Below are 18162 nucleotides of genomic sequence, written 5' to 3'. Positions count from 1 at the left end.
CCCTGGTGTTCTGACCCAGCTCCCCAAACACGACAAACCCCCTAACGTGAACTCAAAAGATTGAGTTCACGTTAAAAAAGCGCAACATGGCGCTCCCGTGTGACACCTCTCCTGCGCGAGCTGCACTGGCTCCCGGTGGTCTTCCGGGTGCGCTTCAAGGTTTTGGTTACCACCTTTAGAGCGCTCCATGGTTTAGGACCTGGTTATTTACGGGACCGCCTACTACCACAAACAGCCTCCCACCGGCCGGTATGCTCCCATAGAGAGGGGCTCCTCTGGGTGCCGTCAGCCAAGCAGTATCGACTGGCGGCCCCCAGGGGGAGGGTCTTCTCTGTAGGGGCACCCACTATCTGGAACGAGCTCCCCCCAGAGATACGGAGGATCCCGGATCTGCGCACTTTCCGCCGTGCTCTTAAGACCCTCCTATTCCAGCAAGCCGGCCTGGCCTATTTTTTTCTCCCCTTTCTTTTAAATTTTTAAACTGAAATTTTAATTTATTTTAAATTATTGGGATTTTTAATTGTCTTGGGCTAAATTATTTAATTTGGTTTTAAATTGTTTCTAACTTTTGTATTTCTGTATTTTATTCTGTGCCTGTTCACCGCCCTGAGTCCTTTGGGAGTAGGGCAGTATACAAATTTAATAAAACATAAAACATAAAACATAAACATAAACATAAACATAAACAAACATTCCTTTATTAGGAATGCCGGCAGTCCCGGCAAAAAGTTTCTCTCGCAGGCTAACAAGTTTGCCCAACTGGAATAGGTGTTGTTTGCCACACCTATTCATTTCTGCCCCTGCCTTTTATCCCCAGAGCTAGGGTGGGGCTTTGCTAGCAGCAGTGGCTCTTCCGTTCCAAGGACTGGCCCATGGATTTCCACTGCCCTCCTCTCCTCTGCCTTCTGCACATCCACGCGTCAGGCACTGGACCCAGCTGTTCCTCCTCTTCCTCATCAGCCACCTCCAGACCTGGAGGATGTTGACTGTCCACCTGAGGGCTGATGAATGGCCCAGGCTCCGCCTCTTTCTCCCTCTCTGCCAGCTCCATTCCCTCTTCCCCCTCGGAGCTCTCAGGTTGCCTTGATGCTGACCCTGACTCCCACCCTCCTCCTCCTCTGATTCGGCTGCTGGAGGGGCCAGCCGTTCACAGGCCACAACACCTGGTAGGATACACAGCCACGCTCATGAAGGTCAGCTTCCTTGGACTATCTTTCGGCTGCAAGCCTTAGGATTCACTCCACCCGTTGCTGCTATTTTACTCCTGGATATTTCAAGAACTCCTGGAAAAAAAGCACAGAAAGTAACGCGTCAACTGAAGGTGTCAAAGAGCTTCCTCAGCGACCTACAGAGCCTCTTGCAGTGCAGAGGTTGATGGTTCCGGAGCTCCGAATGAGTCACCTCTGCAGCTCCAGGCTGCTCATAAACTCTGCCGCATCGTCAAACATCGATGGCGGTAGCAGCACCTGTCACGACAGAAATGACGGAGGGAACTTGGTTCTCAAAAGCCAAGAAAAACAGCTGGAGTCATAAGCCTATTAGCTCCCGAATCCCTTTAATGCTTTAAAAAAAAATGGATTAAAAAAAAAAAAACATTGAAGGAAGGAAAAATCCCAAAGAATTTCAGAAATGTGGAGGGTTGAAGCTTTCTTAGAATGAGCCAAATCAATTTAAATATACTAACTTGATTCTAGCCAGGTTTTTTTTTAAGGAATAGAGATGGCATCTTTCGAACTAGGACATTGATAAAAGAAAGAAAAGATGGTGTTTCTGTGTAGGTGTGCATGTCCAAACATTTCAAAAGTTAGCATCAGGTTGATCATTTTGGTCTAGTGGTTAAAGCATCAGGCTAGAAACTAGGAGAAGGTGAATTCTAATCCTGCCTTAGGCATGAAAACTGGCTGGGCGATTTTGAACCAATCACCAGGAGACTGTGAGTTCTAGTCCCATTTTAGGCATAAAAGATACCTGGGGGACTTTGAGCCAATCACCAGGGGACTGTGAGTTCTAGTCCTGCCTGAGGCATGAAAGCTACCTGGGGGACTTGGAGCCAATCACCAGGGGACTGTGAGTTCTAGTCCTGCTTGAGGCATGAAAGCTACCTGGGGGACTTGGAGCCAATCCCAGGGGACTGTGAGTTCTAGTCCTGTCTGAGGCATGAAAGCTACCTGGGGGACTTGGAGCCAATCACCAGGGGACTGTGAGTTCTAGTCCTGCCTGAGGCATGAAAGCTACCTGGGGGACTTGGAGCTAATCACCAGGGGACTGTGAGTTCTAGTCCTGCCTCAGGCATGAAAGATACCTGGGTGACTTAACAATCACTTAACAATTCACTTAACAATCGTGTTACTAACTTAACCACTGCAGTGATTCAGGTACCAACTCTGGCAAGAAAGCTTGTAAAATGGGGCAAAGCTCACTTAACCACAGTCTTGCTTCGCAATAAGAGATTTTTGACCTCAATTCAGCAGTGAAATGTAAAATTTGTTACTACAAATTTTCGGCCGAAGAGGTTGTAAAAAAAATGCTTTTAAAAGCCTCTGACGATCAGGCAACTCAGCAGGGATTGTCAGAGGCTTTTAAAGGCATTTTTTTCCTACAACTTCTTCAGCCGAAGAGGTTGTAGAAAAAATGCTTTTAAAAGTTTTTTAAAAAGCCTCTGATAATCGCGCAGCTCAGCTGGGCATGGGCGGGAGGCAGAGGGTCACAGAGATTTTTGCTACCGGTTCTCCAAAACACCCGTTTCCATTGCTACCGGATGGGGCGATCCGGTCCAAACCGAGAGCATTTCACCCCTGCTTCAATTGTGGTTATAAGCCAAGGACTACCTGTTGTTGTCGAAGCAGCTAACAGGGCAAAAGGTTTTCAGCACCATGGACAGATCCTGAAGGAGAACGAACCATGTTGCGCTTGGCTCTTGGGTTCTAAATATCCAGACAAGGTTTTTTCCTTGCTAATAGTGAAGTTATTTAAAGTGACAATTTACTGGACGGGGATAAGTATTGCACTCTGTTTCCATTATATCCTGTTTTAGCCAAAGAAATGGATCTCTTGCCCTAATTTACTTTACAGATAAGGAAATCTCCCACATTATTGGCATTTTCTCATAAGAGTTGCCTAGCGTTCTGCACACATCCCAAAGGGCATATATTCTGTCTATGTTCACAGTAGAGTGAATATTTTACTTAAAATTAAAATAGATGCTGTCCTGTAAATCTCCAGGGGAAAAATCACCTTAGGTTATCCAAAATTTGCTGAGCTATCCCTTCAACACCAAGAAAGTATGCTGATCTCGAAACAGAAGGACATTGAAGCTGCATAAGAATCTTGCTAGTTTAGTTGAACAGAGGCAAAGATATATTAGTTATAGAAAAGTGCTAAGGCGGGGTTAGAAGATATTGACATGAAACTTGCAAAACATTCCAGGAGCACAGAATCTGTTTTTTTTTAATTAAACCAGTTATGAAAAAGGCAAATGCCCATGAGGTAGGTAGTTTGGCAGGTCCCCAAATCCATCTTAATAGGTCACCGTATTGCCTGCCCCATGCCATATTTCCCACAAATCCCCATCAGCTCACAGATTTTCTAATATTTCAAATATTTACACTCTACTCACCTCTTAGAACAGGGGTGTCAAACTGGATTTCTTTGAGGGCCGGATCAGTATTGTAGTTCTCCTTCATGGGCCAAGGTGGGCAGGGATTGGGGGGGGAGAGATGCTTCCTGCAGCACTTTGCCGGCCAAAACGGGCCATGCAGAGGCCTCGTGGTGTTCTGTGCAGCCCATTTTTGGCCACCAAAGTGCTGCAGGAGGCTGTGGAGGCCGAAAATGGGCCGTGCGGGGGCCTCTGCATGACCAATTTTGGCTGGCAGAGGCACCGAGGGCCAGTCTTTTGATATTTCTAAGCCAATTCCAGATCCAACCCACGGGCCTTGAATTTGCAGTGGTGAGTTGCCCCCGGTTTGAACCGGTTCACAAGAACCGGTAGTAAAACCAGTGGGAGGCCCCGCCCACCGCCCCGGATGTCATCATCAGCGATCTGCGCATGTGCAGAAGCAAGGTGCACAAACGAGTGAAGCACGATCCCATTGCGAACCAGAGGTAAAGGTAAGTAGAACCCACCCCTGCACCTTAGAAGAAGAAGAAAAATCAAACTGAAGACCAAACGGTGAACACAAGGACTATGAGTTTGGGGTTTATTCATCTTGTTATGGTAGAAAAAACCCCCAAATGCTTTTATTGTCTTTTAGAATCACATCATATCATCTCAACTTCCATGCAAGAATTGCAGTGGAAAAATTATACATGACCGGAAAATTATACATTGACTCCAATTAGAATGGCAGGGCTATATCAAAATTATCCTTCTAAATGTTTGAGAGGTTATAAGAAAAAGAGGGCGTCTTTAATTTGCGGTGGTTATGAAATAAAACTATGCTATTTTTGCCTAACATTTTTGGAGTGATAAGTACCATTACTAAACAAAGAATTGAATGCTCCCCAGACGTAGGCTTACTGCATTATTTACAGGATTTCAAGCTTAAAAATAAGGAATGTATTATCTATTTAATTTCTGCAGCTAAATTAACAATTGGCCAACACTGGAAAACTCTTCATGGTGTGACAATTGAGATGTGGATTCATAAGGCCTCTTCCATTTCTACTTTAGGAAAATATAATCCCAAAGTTAAAATAATTAAACGCACAAAGAAGGTCCCACAATTCTATCCAATTTTGATAGATTTTATCATTTATCTCAACAGCAGCAAGCTCACTATTTGTCATATTTCAGATACATGGTAAATTAACTTTTTTTTTTTAATAAGAGGTTTTGCATTTTCTATATCATTTCTCTTCAGGCATCATGGATTTGTGTTATTTTGCTATTTGGAAATCCCAAAGGCGCTTTTTTCGAAAGGCAACTGGACTTTCCTTGGTTTTTCTTGAAGACGTTTCGCTTCTCATCCAAGAAGCTTTTTCGGTTCTGAAGAACTGAACTGAAGAAGAACCGAAGAAGCTTCTTGGATGAGAAGCAAAACGTCTTCAAGGAAAACCCAAAAAAGTCCTGTTATTTTTTTAAAAAAGCATCTTTGGGACAACCATGATTTGGATGACTGAGAATCTCCAGAGTAATTTGACAATTTTGTTAATCACAGTTCTTTTTTTAAAAAAAACAACATTGCAGTTCTGAACTACTCAAACCAAGATTTTCAATAAACCAGATTTATGCTCGGTTTACTCACCGAGTGCCAAACAGGTACATGCTTCGCTTACATGCGGTTCCACTCCGTGTGCTGCAGGCACAGCCACTCCAGAAGTGGGTTTCAGCAGGTTATGATCAGTTCTGGAGAGTGAAAATTTTGAGTAGTTCAGAGAACCGGTAGTAAAAATTCTGACTGGTCCCGCCCCCATCTATTCTTTGTCTCCCAAGTCCCAGCTGATCAGGAGGAAATGGGGATTTTACAATATCTTTCCCCTGGAGTGGGGTGGGAATGGAGATTTTGCAGTACCCTTTGTCAGCTTTGGAAGCCAGAAGTTTCAATGCTGCCACCTTCTCATGTGTGGGAAAGTAGGAGGGGGGATTAAGGAGAGGGGTTGTTAGTAGACACAATAGCATTCTTCCTGTCGGTCAAGGTCAGGATCTGGAGAAGGAGTGGTCAGGGGGCTTGGTCGAGATGGAACGGACGTTGATTGGAGCATGTGATTGACGGGGGAGAAAGGGGATGGTTTTGGGGGTTTTGATTTACTGAGGGAAAACCCGGGCTTTTCAGATTCGGGTTTTCCCAGATGTGCCAGTTTGCCTATTCTAGTAAAGAGAACTTTGGAAAATGCTTGCTTCCGCATCTTTACTTGGAATTGGGGTTTTTCTGGAACGCTGACACCCTTCCCCTGGGGTGGGGTGGGAATGAACATTTTACAGTATCCTTCCCCTGCCACACCCACAAAGCCATGCCCACAAAGCCACGCCCACAGAACCAGTAGTAAAAAAATTTGAAACCCATCACTGAGCCACTCCGTCTGCACATATACACAGCTACCCCCCATGCGCTGCGCATGCAATTGTACCATCTTTTGTGCAGCTCCCCCTGTGCGCTGCACGCACAACTGCACCATCTGCACATTTGCACGGCTTTTGTGTGCGCAATGCATGCTCGTGAATGCCATTTGTGCATGCACATGCTGTGTGCAGGTATGCACATGCACAAATGCAAACGCGCGCATGCACAGGAGAGCTCCGAAGACCAGAATTGCATGCATGCGCACCAGAAGCCAGAACATCAGCTGGGGCACGCACGCATGTGCAGCTGCAGGTGAGTTGGGCGACAGCTCGTGTGCCCGGAAAGATGGCTCTGCGTGCCACCTCGGGCATGTGTGCCATAGGTTCGCCATCACAGGCATAAAGCATTCTATGATGCAGGGGTGAAATCTACTTACCTTCCTTACCGGTTCAGAAGTGTGCATGCGCATCCCATGCGCACACAGATCTTCTGCGCATGTGCAAAACCTTCTGCCCATGCGCAGAGGGTAAAAAACACATTACTTCCTGGTTAAAACCCAGAAGTAACAATGGCTTCGCTCCGCCATCGTTATCGGTTCTCCGAATCACCGCCCACAATCACTACCAGATCACCTTTACTGGTCCCAACCAGGAGCATTTCATCCCTGCTATGATGGCCAGAAGACTAAGACCTTTCTTGTAAAGTACAGATAGTCCTCGATTTACAACAGTTCATTTATTGACTGTTCAAAGTTACAACCACACTGAAATTTTTCATTGTTCACACTTAGGACCATTGCAGCATCCCCCATGATCACGTGATCAAAATTCAGATCCTTGGCAACTGACTCGTATTTATGATGGTTGCAGGGTCCCCGTGTCATGTGATCCCCTTTTGCGGCCTTCTGACAAGCAAAGTCACTTAACAACCACGTTACTAACTTAAGAACTGCAACGATTCACTTAACAACTATGCCAGGAAAAGTCGTAAAATGGGGCAAAACTCAATGTTTCAGTTAGCAACATACACTTTGGGCTTAATTGCGGTCGTAACTCAAGGACTACCTGTACCTCAGGTCCTTAACAAAATGAGGGTCATCTACCAGATCAATACCACCTAAATTTTACATTCTGGTTTTGTTTTCCAATATAATATAAACTTGAACATTTCTTAACTGAGATTTGAAGTTGAGGGCTCAGTGGCAGCCCTGGAAGCCATCTTTTACTTTGGATCTTCCTGGCTGCCACATTTAGTGCTGTGGGAAACTGGGAGGGGAGGATTGTATAGAGTATGAGTGATATATAGTCAAAATAACATTCCTTTCTCAGAGAGTCAAGGACATCCTGCCCTGCACCTGGAGTGGTGTGACTGGGAGGCATCTCCAGTTGGGACAGTGCTTGGATTGGACCATGTGATGGACATGTGGGTGCTGGGCAGGGACTTGGACTTTCTTTTGGGCGGGGAAAACCCGGAAGCTTTCAGATTCAGGTTTTCCTAGATGTGCCAAAATGACATCTCTAATAAAATGAGGAACTTCAAGCCTCCGAGTGTCTTCTTTCGTTGGGGGTGTTACTTGGAACCTTGACACTCAGCTTATCACCTCTGGTACTGGCATGCCCAAGGCTTTAGGAGTGGCTCAGATCTGCTTCCTGTCTCGGTTTGAAAGATCATTGTGCCTTGAAGGTCCTTGTGAAGCATTTTACAGATTAACAGAGTTGGAAGGAATCCTGTAGGTCATCCAGTCCAACCCCCCCACCCAAGCAGGAGACCCTACACCATTTCTTACAGATGGCAGTCGAGTCTCTTCTTGAAAGCCTCCAGTGATGAAGCTCCCGCAACTTCCGAAGGCAACTTCTGTTCCATGGGTTGATTGCTCTCCCCGTCAGAAATTTTCTCCTTATTTCCAGGTTGAATCTCTCCTTGATCAGTTTCCACCCATTCTTCCTTGTCTGGCCTTCTGGTCCCTTGGAAAATAGCTTGACCCCCTTCCTCCTCTCTGTGGCAGCCCCTCAAATATTAGAAGACTGCTCTCATGTCTCCCCTGGTCCTTCTCTTCACTAGACCAGCCAGGCCCAGTTCCTGCAACCGTTCATTGTATGTTTGAGCCTCCAGTCCCCTCATCATCCTGGTTGCTCTTCTCTGCACTCTTTCTACAGTCTCAACATCTTTTTTATAGTGTGGTGACCAAAACTGGATACAGTCTCCAGGTGTGGCCTTACTGAGGCTTTATAGAGTGGTATTAGTACCTCCCTTGATCTTGATTGTATCCCTCTGTTGAGTTGAGGGCTCAGCCTTTCACCTCTGGTATTGGCCTTGGGCACCACTGAGGCTCTGATCTGCCTCCTGCCTCAGTTAGAAAGATCATGGTTGTCTTGAAGGTCCTTTTCTGAGGCCTGTTCCAATCATCTTCTCCAGGGGGAAGGAGAACCAACTTGGCCGGCCTCCGTGACTGATGCTACTCAGGATTTTCTGAACTGGAAATTCCTTCTTGCACTTCAAAATAGGGCCCAGCTGGAAAGGTCACCCCAGAGTCAGTGTAATCAGAGCAAATGTTATTCTCCGACTAAGGCCTCAGCCCGGCTTATTCATTATCCAATTGTCTTCATCCCCAGACGCCATGTCATGCCAAGTGGAAGTACAAACGTAGCCTTCAGTCATGTGGAGCACGCAGATGCTGCGGGCACACAATTTGGCTAAAGAACTCCAGATGGCATGGGTCATTTCATTGTACTGTGGAAAGCCTCGGATGCTTCACCATGCCCAGAGCGGGGAGGGTGATGGGCAATTCAATCAGAATACAGCTGGAAGGGACCTCAGAGATCTTCTAGTCCAACCCTCAAGGAAGAGGAGACTTTATAGCAGGGGTGTCAAACTCAAGGCCTGTGGGGTGCTTAAATCTGGCCTGCGGGGCTGGCCTGGAAATATCAAAGGATCAGCACGCGGTGCCTCTGCCGGGCAAAATGGGTCGCGAACTCGGGGGGCCTCCGCACAGCCTGTTTTTGGCCGGCAGAGTGCTGCTGGAACCCGGGGAGGGCAAAAATGAGGTGCAGCCCATTTTGGCCAGTAAAGTGCTGCAGGAGGCATCTGTCCCGTCTCCCCTCCCTCCCCCCGGCCCATGGAGGAGAACTACAATGCTGATCCAGCCCTCAAAGAAATCCAGTTTGACACTCCTGCTTTATAGCATTCCAGATAAGTGGCTGTCCAATCGCTTCTTAAACATCTCCAGTGATGGAACACCCATAACCTCTGAAGGTGAGCTGTTCCACTGGTTAATTTTGTCCTCACTGTTAGGGGGACAATTAACCAGGGGAAGAGATTCAGAAATCTATTCGAAATCGATTCACACAATACCCGTTACCTTTCCCCAACATGAAATCAATTTTGATTCTCTCTTCACCATATTACTTTGAATGGGAGTGTGGAAGTTGTGTAAAGAAGGCGATACTTAAACTGATTTAGCCTAGTGATTAAGGTACCGGCTTAAGAATCAGTAGGCCATGAGTTCTAGCGCCACCTTAGACCTGAAAGCCGATTGGGTGATTTTGGACAGTTCATTCTCAGTCCAACCCACCTCACAGGGTTGTTGTGGGGAAAATAGGAGGAGAAAGACTGTTGGGAATGAATCACCGAATAACAGAATTGGAAGGGACTTTGGAGGTCTTCTGGTCCAATCATTTGCTCAAGCAAATGGGTTATTAAGACCAGCTGCCTGCAATTACTGCAGGGTTCGAATCCCACCAGGCTCAAGGTTGACTCAGCCTTCCATCCTTTCTAAGGTAGGTAAATTGAGGACCCAGTTTGTGGGGGCAATAAGCTGACTTTGCATAAATATACAAAAGGATGAAGGCTATTGCTGAGCACATTGTAAGCCACCCTGAGTCTTCGGAGAAGGGCGGCATATAAATCAAATTAAAAAAAAAAAGCAAGAGACCTTGTACCATTTCAGACAAATGGTTGTCCAATCTCTCTCTTCTCCAGTGTTGGAATACCACAACTTCAGGAGACAAGCTATTCCCCCTGGTTAATTGTTCTCACTGTCAAGAAATTTTCTAGGTTGGTTTCCTTGATTAGTTTCCATCCCTTGCTTCTTGTCCTGTCTTCAGGTGCTTTGGAGAATAGGTCGACCCCCGACTTCTTTGTGGCCGGCCTTCAAATACTGGAACACTACTATCACGTCACTGCTATTTTCAGTAGACCAGACATTTCATTTCATTTCATTTTCATTTATTGAACTTCTATACCGCCCTTCTCCCAAAGGACTCAGGGCGGTGTACGGCCATATTAAAACACATATAAACCACAACATTTAAGAACAATTTAAAAACAAATATATAAAATTTGGCCCACGAAATTTAAAAACTAACAAACACCCCAATTTAAAAATCTCTATTAGGTCAGCCCGGCTTGTTGGAATAAAAGAGTCTTCAGGGCACGGCGAAAGGTACGCAGGTCGGGAATCATACGGACCTCTAGGGGCAGATCATTCCAGAGGGCTGGTGCCCCCACAAAGAAGGCTCTCACCCTGGGTGTTGCCAGTCGATATTGTCTGGCCGACGGCACCCTGAGGAACACCCCCCCCCCGTGGGAGCATATTGGCCAGTGGGAGGCTATTGGTGGCAGAAGGCGATCTCGTATATACCCCGGTCCTAAGCCATGGTGCACTTTAAAGGTGGTAACCAACACCTTGAATCGCACCCGGAAGACCACCGGGAGCCAGTGCAGCTCGCGCAGGAGAGGCGTCACATGGGAGCGCCATATCGCCCCCATAATCACTCACACGGCCGCATTCTGGACCAGTTGGAGCTTCCGGGTGCTCTTCAAGGAGACATACCCAATTCCTGCAGCCATTCTTCATAAGTTTTAGCCTCCAGCCCCCTAATCGTCTTTGTTGCTTTCTCTGTACTCTTGTATGTTCACCGCCTTGAATTATTTACAAATCTTATAAAGGCAAGTAAAAAAATCAAATCAAACAATAAATTAATAATAATAATAATTAAATTAAATTAAATCACCACTCTAAACAACCTGGCCTTGATCCTGTTTATTGTAAGAGGAGACAAAGGACCATACTGATAACCTTACCAGATTTTTCTTTTATCGTATCCTACAGTAATAGATACTGTGCAGGGGTGGGTTCTACTTACCTTTACTACCGGTTCACAATGGGGCCATGTGCATGCACTTGCTTCACTCGCGCACGCACGCACTCTTCTGCGCATGCACAGAAGTGTTTTGATGACGTCGGGGTCAGTGGGCGGAGCCTCCCACCGGTTTTACTACCGGTTCTATAGAACCAGTGCGAACCGGGGGCAACCCACCACTGATACTGTGTAACGGGGGTGGGTTCTAAATTTTTTTACTACCAGTTCTGTGGGTGTGGCTTATTTTGTGGGTGTGGCTTGATGGTCATGTGACAATTATTTAGGATTCAGCAGAGGTACTGGTCTACCAGGCTTTTAACTGCTTGCAGAGCTGTACCGGTCTGCCCATTTCTTTTTGCAGGCACTGATCTACTCATATTACCCATTTATTTTCTTTTAACACTGATCAGCTGTAAGGCGGCCCTTTGAAGCCCCTGGGCAAGAGTTTAAACAGTTTTTTTCTCTCTAGCCATCAGCTGGGACTCAGGAGGCAGCAATAGATTGGGGGTGGGGCCAAATAAAAGGTAAGAATAACGCGGGGATGGGAGGCGGGGGGCAGAACCGGTTCGGTGACGTCATATCGTCACCGCTACCGGCTCGGGAGAACTGGGCCGAACCGGGAGGAACCCACCACTGCTGTATAACTAAGTGAGAATAATCAACCAGTGGAATTGCTTGCCTCCAGAAGTTGTGGATGCTTCATCACTGGAGGCTTTGAAGTTACTGTACTTTACAGTCAGTTTAAGTAGCTGTGTCACTTAATAACTTAATTGTGTACTTTAATTGTGGATACTAGTACCATAATTCTTACGGTGTCTGTTTCCTGACCAAGCCCACCTTGAAAGTTCCCGTTGGCTGTTTGGTCATCCAAGCAATTATCTGTGAAATCAATTAACCATGAGAAGAAGGAGACCAGAAGCACCCCAAGCAGGGAATTGGATCGTCTCCAGCAGCAAAGCTTCATCCCAAAAGACTTCAGCGGGCAAGATGAAGAACGACTTGGCTCCTGAAGATGGAAGGAGACCCAGCCAAGGCTCCAGCTTGTGCACGGCCTCCTGGCTCACCCTGGGCGAATGAGTCTTAAGCACGCCACACACACACACACCACGCCCCTCCCTCCCTCCACACTCACGACCGCGACGGCTTGCCAAAAGTAGACTCCGTGCCAACCTCATCAGTGGAGCAGGGTAATAAGGTCAATGTGAAAACAACTGGAAGGCACATTTCCCAGTAAACATGTGCTGAGTGGAAACAGCCCGACCTTACGTTGTCGAATCCAAACCCATTGAGTCAATTGCCAGAAAACATGATATGACCTTTCGGATTCACTGAGCATCAGCTCCGAGAGCAGGCGGCTGTGCTCTTTTCCATTCTCCCGCTGCCCCTCAGGGCCTCAAGTCACTGGAAGTAATAACTGGGGCCTCTAAATCTGCACTCCTTTAATGAAAAAATCTATATATACGCATGGCACCCAGTTTGACCTGGTGGCAGATCCTTTTTCCTGTATGCTTAGCTCAATTTCTTTAAACTTAAACCGCCTTCTTCTGGGTACCGAGACACCGAGAATCGGAACTTGCTTTGCGTTGAATATCACTCTCCGTGGCAGGGTTTCTCCGATGTCCAGCCTTGCCCCCTCTGTTCCTCCTCCCCCTCTTTTTGAAATTTAATTTGCAATGGGGCAAGGGCACAGGAGCCCTCGGAGATTAGAATGGCCCCCAACCTTGCTGGGGTTTTTTGGGGGGGGCGGGGGGGGAAAGGATTGAAAAACTTGGCTGCGTATTCCGAATGTGTTAAGGGCCCCGCTTCTTGGCATTTTTGCTAGTTGGTTAACTATCTCAGTTTCTTCGTGGGTTTATTCTTCAGATGTTTTCATTGTTCTATAGTTTATAATTGATTTAACTGTTTTATCGTTTTAGAATTGTAAGCTGACCTGAGTCGATTGGCTGAGATGGTTAGAAATTGAATGAATGAATGAATGAATGAATGAATGAATGAATGAATGAATGAATGAATGAATGAAGACACTTCCTATGATGGACAGCCTTTCTCAAACAGGGTCCTCTCCAGATATTGGAACTTCCATTCCTACAACCTGCTTGACCATGGCTAAAATCTCCCAGTCCAAAGATCTGGGTGAGCCCCCAAGTTGGACAACAGAAGAACAGAATAGCAAAGCTGGCTGGGGAATTCTGGGAGTTGAAGTCCGCCAGGCTTAAAGTTGCCAAGGTTGCAGACCCCTGATATATATCATATACTGGATAGATAGATAAGATAGGTAGGTAGGTAGGTAGGTAGGTAGGTAGGTAGGTAGGTAGGTAGATAGATAGATAGATAGATAGATAGATAGATAGATAGATAGATAGATAGATAGATAGATAGATAGATAGATAGATAGATAGATAGATAGATAGATAGATATAGGTATAGGTATGAGTTATGAGTTATGAGTTATGAGTTATGAGTTATGCTATGTATTATATGAAGAACTGTGATATGTTCTAGTAACTAGTCTCATATGAAACATGAAGCCAGAACATAGGAAGAACCGTTGCAGGAATTGGGTTTGTCTACTCTAGTGAAAAGGACTAGGGTTGACACAATAGCAGTGTTCCAGTATTTGATGGGCTGCCCCAAAAAGGAGGGGGTCAACCTATTTTCTGAAGCATGGATGGAAGCTTATCAAAGCTTATCAAAGAGAAATGCAACCTAGAAGTAAGGAGAAATTGAGTGAGTGAGAACCGTAAACCAGTGGAACGGATTGCCTTCAGAAGTTATGAGTTCTCCATCACTGGAGGTTTTTAAGAAGAGACAGCCCCTTGTCTGGAATGGTGTAGGGTCTCCTGCTTGAGCAGGGGGCTGGACTAGAAGACCTCCAAGGTCCCTTCCAACTCTGTTATTCTGTATCCCTTTTGCTTTATTTTTATTGCATACCTTGCTGGTAGTGCTGCTTATTGACTGAAATAAGGTAGTTCTGTGTCTCTCGAATTAAAAAAGCAATTTCTCCTACTGATGGCTTGAGTTAGAAAGGCAAAGAACTTGGCACAAATCCAACGCTACACCACTGCTTGAATTGCTGCACCGCTGAGCCAAAGAATTTACCCGGAGCCAAAATGAGTTTGGATGAAATACTGTGTGCCAGTCAACTGGCAGAATTAAGAGCAGATTTTCAGTGGCAGCCGTCCTACTGTATTCTCCCTCCCTCCTAGGCCTGGCACTGGAGTTGGGGGGGGGGGGAAGAGAGTCTCATTAAGGCTTTCTGCCAAACATCTCCGCGCCACAAAACTTCTGTGACGGGAAGCAGAAGGGGAAAAAATGAGCGTGTTGTTGAAGAACAAGTTGGGCCAAACTTACTTATAGGATGACTAGAGAGACGCTTAATCCTCCAGGTGGTGGTTTTTTTCCAAAAGGCAACAGGACTGTCTTGGTGTTTTCTTTGAAGAGGTTTTGCTTCTCATCCGAGAAGCTTCTTCCGTTCTTAGAATGACTTAGTTTGTTGTGGAAACAAGCCTACAAAAGTGTGGAAGGAGCATGACTGAAGCTAAACGTGCCGCAACTTCTCCTTCTACCAGGGGTGGGTTCTACTTACCTTTACTATCGGTTCACAACGGGATCAACTCCTCTCCTCTCCCTCTCCTCTCCCTTTCCCCTCTCTCTCCTCTCTCTCCCTCTTTTCTCTCCCTCTCCCTTTTCTCTCCCTCTCCCTTTCCTCTCCTCTCCCCTCCTCTCCTCTCCCCTCCTCTCCCTCTCCCCTCCCTCTCCTCTCCCTCTCCCTTTCCTGTCCTCTCCCTCTCCTCTCCCTTTCCCCTCCCTCTCCTCTCCCTCCCCTTTTTCTCTCCCTCTCCCTTTCTTCTCCTCTCCCTCTCCCTTTCCTCTCCTCTCCCTTTCCTTTCCCTCTCCCCTCCTCTCCTTTCCCCTCCCTCTCCCTCTTCTCTTCCTCTCCTCACCCTCTCCCTTTCCTCACCTCTTGCCTGGAATTATAGCTGGTAATTTCTCTGGTGCTTCAAGAAATATTGCCATGCAAATAAAACAGACTAATTAAAGAATCCCCTCGTACATTTGACAGAAAAGTTGAAGGCATTTTACTAAATTGGGATTTCTTACAGAAAGGGAAACTGCTTATGGCTCACAAGCATTAATTTCACTCCGTAAACAGCTTAATGCCGGTGAGTTTCGACATCACTGCTGATTTCCTCTATTGATTTCAAATGCTGTCTCTGCATTAATCCAATTTCATGCTCAGAAAGTGAGCAGAGCATCAGAGAACTTCTTTCTGAACCTTGCAATATTATTAATCATTGCCTCACATTGTGTCTTTCGGCATGGAACAGATTTCTAAGCATAAATAATTTGTCTCGGAGGAAGGGGCTAATTTCTACAGCTTGGTTCCCAACAGATCTCCAAATAAGCCAACACAATCCTAAATTGCATTAACAGAGGGATACAATCAAGATCAAGGGAGATACTAATACCACTCTATAAAGCCTTAGTAATGCCACACCTAGAATCCTGCATCCAGTTTTGGTCACCACACTATAAAAAAAAATGTTGAGACTCTAGAAAGAATGCAGAGAAGAACAACCAAGGTGAACCTAGATTCTCGACATCTTTTTTATAGTGTGGTGACCAAAACTGGATGCAGTACTCTAGGTGTGGTCTTACTAAGGCTTTATAGATGCTGGTTGCCAAGCATTGTGAGGATGCTACATTGGTGGTAAGTGTGAGAACTGATCATTAACTCACTTCTTTCAATGCCGTTGTAACATCAAATGGTCATTAAATGAATCCAGGACATGCATACCCAACAACTTTCTCTTAGCAAATCTGGCAAAACTGCCCATAAGCATTTGATATGCATGGTGGACCTGTGCAAAAAAGGAAATAGCAATAGCACTTAGACTTATATACCGCTTTACAGTGCTTTATAGCCCTCTCTAAGCAGTTTACAGAATCGGCATATTGTTCCCAACAATCTGGGTCTTCATTTTACCGCTCTCGGAAGGATGGAAGGCTGAGTCAACCTGGAGGGAGGGAGGGAGGGAGGGAGGGAGGGAGGAAGGAAGGAAGGAAGGAAGGAAGGAAGGAAGGAAGGAAGGAAGGAAGGAAGGAAGGAAGGAAGGAAGGAAGGAAGGAAGGAAGGAAGGAAGGGCAATAGCACTTAGACTTATACAGTGCTTTCCACCCCTCTCTAAGTGGTTTACAGAGTCAGCATCTTTCCCCCAACAATCTGGGTCCTCATTTTACCCACCTCGGAAGGATGGGAGGGCTGAGTCAACCTGGAGCCTGGTGAGATTTGAACTGCCAAATTGCTAGGCAGCCGGCAGTCAGCAGAAGTAGCCTGCAGTACTGCACTCTAACCACAGCGCCACATGGCTCATATATATGCTAATAATTTTGGATTTATGGATTTGGGAAATAAAAAGGGTTAAAGGAGGTTTAAGGAAAGTCTCCTTGACTTACAGAGCGGGCAAGTAAATTATGTCTATATCCAAAATGGGACTGAATGAAGCTTTGTTAGATGCTTTTATGTTTCCATATAAATGCATCTCAAAATGCTTTACAAGACAATTATAAAATCACCTCCCTCCCCAACTATTAGGAAAAAAGATTCAAAAAAAAAAAAAAACCGAGGGGGAGGGGAAAATAGAATAATTTGTGATCAGTTCACTCGAGATGTTGAGAGGTTTTTTAACAAAATTTTTAGCGAAAATTTTAAGGGGACCCGGGTGGGTGATTAGGGTGGGTTCGGGGGGTAACCCACAGGGGTTGGGGGGAGCGGGGGGAGTTAGTTCCAATATTGGGGAGGGCGTTGCCATCGACATCGTGGGTGGGAGGGGCAGATATGGCGGGAGCAGGGGGCCATATCGTGTTAGGGGAGGACGCACTCGCTATCTGCGAGCGTTTGCGTGCTCCGGCCTCAATGCTCGTCTCGCATCCCGGGTTGTTCAGAGCCTCAGGCCCTGGGCCTTCGGTTGATGTTGTGCAATGCCAGGTCTGTGGTAAATAAAGCCCCCCTCATTTGTGATCTGGTTCAGGAGGGGGGTGCGGACCTGGTAGGGATTACGGAGACCTGGTTGGGCCAGGAGGGGGGGGTCCCCCTCGTTGAGATGTGCCCTCCAGGTTTCTATGCATTCCATCAGCCGAGGTCCCAGGGGAGGGGTGGGGGGGTGGCGGTTCTAGTAAAGGAAGGTCTCGCCCCAAGGGAGGCCACTGTACCTCAGATAGCCGGATGTGAGTCCCTCTTTGTGAAGTGGGGACAAGGGAGGCAGATGGGCTTGCTGATTACGTACCTGGCTCCCTGCCACGTGTCGGCGGCCCTGCCCGAGCTCCTCAACGTGATTGCCAAGGTGGCGGTGGAGACCGCCAGGCTTATGGTCATGGGGGACTTTAATCTGCCGTCTGTCGGTGAAGCGTCTGAGGCGGCTCGGGAGTTCATGGCTTCCATGACGGCCATGGACCTGACCCAATTAATTTGTGGACCCACGCACATAGGAGGACACACTCTGGATCTGATTTTTGTCTCTGGGCAGTGGAAGAATGATCTCGAGATAGGGGAGATAGTGATTAAGCCCTTGTCATGGTCGGATCATTCCCTTCTTAGGCTTGACTTTCTAACCGCCACACCCCGCCGCAGGGAGGCGGAACAGACCAGATGGTTCCGCCCCAGGCGCCTGATGGATCCTGATAGGTTCCAGACGGAGCTTGGGCCATTTCCTGAGACTCTGACTCATGGCTCGGCTGAGGATCTGGTGGCCGCCTGGGATAGGGCGGCCGCTGATGCTTTGGACCGAGTCGTGCCTGTGCGGCCTCTGACCTGTCGCCGAGTCTACCTGGCTCCTTGGTTCTCCGAGGAGCTGAGGGGGATGAAGCACCAGAAAAGACGCCTAGAGAGCAGTTGGAGATCGAGCCGCTCCGAATCCGACCGAACACTGGTAAGATCTCATATTAAGACTTACCTAGTGGCGATAAAAGCGGCAAAATGTAACTATTTTTCCGCTCTTATCGCATCGGCAGATAATCGCCCG

General features: G+C 46.7%; 1 protein-coding gene across 1 annotated transcript in view; it reads right to left on the bottom strand.

Moving 5' to 3' along the window:
• Positions 1–676: 676 nt before the first annotated feature.
• The window catches only part of FAM169B (Protein), a 94253-nt gene continuing 76767 nt past the window's right edge, over positions 677–18162 (bottom strand). Inside the window, exons 9-10 of the transcript XR_015729729.1 lie at positions 5244–5344; positions 677–1283 (exon numbers count right to left, since the gene is read on the bottom strand). The gene's annotated coding sequence lies outside the window, so the exon portion shown is untranslated. The remainder of the gene's footprint in view (positions 1284–5243; positions 5345–18162) is intronic.

The sequence above is a fragment of the Pantherophis guttatus genome, chromosome 13 (genome assembly GCF_059756535.1).
Source record: "Pantherophis guttatus breed Tessera chromosome 13, ASM5975653v1, whole genome shotgun sequence".
In the NCBI taxonomy this organism is placed as follows: Eukaryota; Metazoa; Chordata; class Lepidosauria; order Squamata; family Colubridae; genus Pantherophis; species Pantherophis guttatus.
The sequence above is the reverse complement of the archived record's forward strand: the minus strand, read 5'-3'. Positions and strand labels throughout refer to the sequence as shown.